Consider the following 2,833-nt stretch of genomic DNA (forward strand, 5'->3'; position numbering starts at 1 on the left):
GTGTGGCCTGCACACCCTCCACCACCCACATCAACCATGATGACATGCACACCAATCAATACAATATTAATATAAATCCCAAAATTTTGAGAGGCAAAAGTCTTATGAAACAACAATATGCATAATTGAAACAATTCTCTCTTATAAGAATACCCAAAGGCACTACTAAAAATTTGAGAAGAAACATGAGGGGAATGCATCATGGAATAAATTTCGATTATATTAGTGACGATCTTACCTGCCTCTAGAAGATAAGCCTAATTTTCTTGTGCATCAATTTCGTTATTTTGACTCTTCAAAAATGTGATAGAAATACTTGTGAGGGAAATATTCTTGGATACTAAGATCTTTGTGGAAAATAAGACTTAAGTGATTGTTCATAGCAAGATATTCTCTTCGTAAATGTTGAATGGTGAGAAGTGAATCTCCTAGGATTACTATCTTAGAGAGCTTACTTTATTTAGCCAACCGGAGTCCAAGAAGGAGCCCATACATTTCAATCTGATTGTTTGTCCTCTTGCCAAGTCCCTATGAATACTTAACTTCTTTGTTTTCCTTGGGATTTAACAGAATCCCTCCCCTTATTTCCACCCTTGGATTCCTTTTTTAGGCTCCATCAAAGAAAAGGATCCAATTATTATGTGAATTCTTTCATTTTTTCAAGTTCAACATTAGATAATCGCAGCTTTCAGGACACCCCTAAGGGATGATGAAAGGGAGGAAGAAAGGGGAGAGATCCTAGAGGGTTAATTAATGAATCCATCCATTGTACCTCCTACCGATACAAGTCAGTATAACTATCTCTTAATTTTGTTCTATTATATACCACACAAAATGGGAGAGCCTTGAGGGTCATTGCTTTGGGAGGAATTGGAACATTTTTAGAGATAAGGTTGTTTCAGGATAGCCATATCTTCCAAAAACTATACTTTAGAAGAGAGGACCAAAACCATTTTAAAAGAGGTTTCCCAAAGAAGGATCCCAAATATTTTTTATGACATTTGGATATAAGGAAAGAGAGTTATGTAGGATTCTTTAGTCAGATATATCGAGGGGCCAAAGATATAGACCATACTTGAGAGGAATTGGGACACGACAAGAAAAGATGTTGGGTTGTTTGTTCATATTGATTATAAAGGGAGCACCACGAACACATTGGATGCCTCCTTTTTTATAGTTTTTAGAAGTCAAAATTTTCTTATGAGTGAGGACCCAAAAAAAGTTATTAACTTTAGGGATGGTGTTATTCAACCATATTTTTTCCTATGCAGACGACCTATGAGGAACCTACATAGAGAATAAAATATATTCATAACTCCTTGATCATGTATACATGAGACTTCAGCTCAATTTATCCTCTACATGTTGACTCCAAGGTGCATAACCTCTTAGAATATCTTTAAGGTTATCCCTAAGAAGAAGAATATTGTTGGGAATATCATCCAACTTCTAGCCTCACCATAAACCCCAATTGTCCCATTGGGAGATCTGAGCAAACATAGAGATCCCTTGACTAGATGAAAAGAACTTAAGGGGCATCAAAGTTTCAGAGTTTTATATAGGAGGGAAATTCAACGTGGAGTGAGTCCAAAGATGGATTCTTGCACCATTTTTGTATGTCCAACTAAGATTATTTTTTATCAATCTATTTGAGGCTGATATAAGTTTCCAAATTAGGGAGTTATGCCTCATTGAAGGAGGAAGTACACTCTGATTCCTATTGCCTTAATTCAGATATTTTCCTATGAGGACTTGATTCCACCATGCTTCTAGATTGGATTTAATTTTCTAAGACAATTTTTCTCCTATGGCCTGGTTCATCAAAGCCGGATCCTGGATTCCTAAACCTCCATCCTCTTTGGGGATGTAGATTGACCAAATGATATTTTTTATTAGAGGATTTGCTGCCTTCCTAAAGGAACTGTCTAATAGTTTTTCCAAGACATTGCAAAATGTACTAAGGGGTTAACAATGATGAGAATTAGTATAATGGAATGGTTGACATGACTAATTTAATGAGCACTATGATACCTACTAAAGTAAGCCATCTGGGCCCCCAAAATTCCATTTTTTTTCACTTTAGCTAATACATTATGTCAGTCCTGAGGATTGTGTGGGGTTTGAGGCAAATGAGAACACCCAAATATTTTAACTCCTCTTAGTTATCAACAACGTTGAAGCTAAATGCCTCTCGAATATGAATCCTTTTAGTTGTTTAAATATTACATGTGAAGACTTGAGACTTTTCAAAGTTAGTTAATCCTCTCAAAGTTGCTAAGAAGTTGTCTAATACCAATTTGAATCTTCTAGATATTGCCACCAAGGCACCCCTGAGAACGATAGTATCATTTGCAAACTGAGAATGGTTGACACTTTTGATGTCCTTAGTGAACCGAAGACTGAGGAGGAGGCCATTTCTGCACTCATATTCCAAATGCCTATTCATAGTATCTGCAACCAAAATGTAAACAAATGGAGATAGAGAGAATCATTACCTTAATCCCTTGGAAGCTTTGAAAAATATGGTGACTTTTCCATTCACTAGAGGGGTAATTTAAGGGGATCCAATACAAATGATGATCCACTGGATAATTGTGTTATCAAATCCCAATTTTCACAAAAATTTGCAAAGGAATCTATGTCTCACTATGTCAAAGGCATTAGCCATGTCAAGTTAATGGGAATCCCCTCGTCCACCCTTGATATACTAGAGATTATGGCTTCTTGAAAAATAATGCTATTATAAAATATTTTCCTCCCTAACATAAAACCATCTTGATTCTCTTATATGATAAAAGGGAGAATCATTTTGAGCCTTTTAACAATACGTTTA

This window comes from Pinus tabuliformis, chromosome 2_2 (assembly GCF_031772625.1).
Source record: "Pinus tabuliformis cultivar Carrire ecotype Pingquan chromosome 2_2, CPIR1, whole genome shotgun sequence".
Classification (NCBI taxonomy): domain Eukaryota; kingdom Viridiplantae; phylum Streptophyta; class Pinopsida; order Pinales; family Pinaceae; genus Pinus; species Pinus tabuliformis.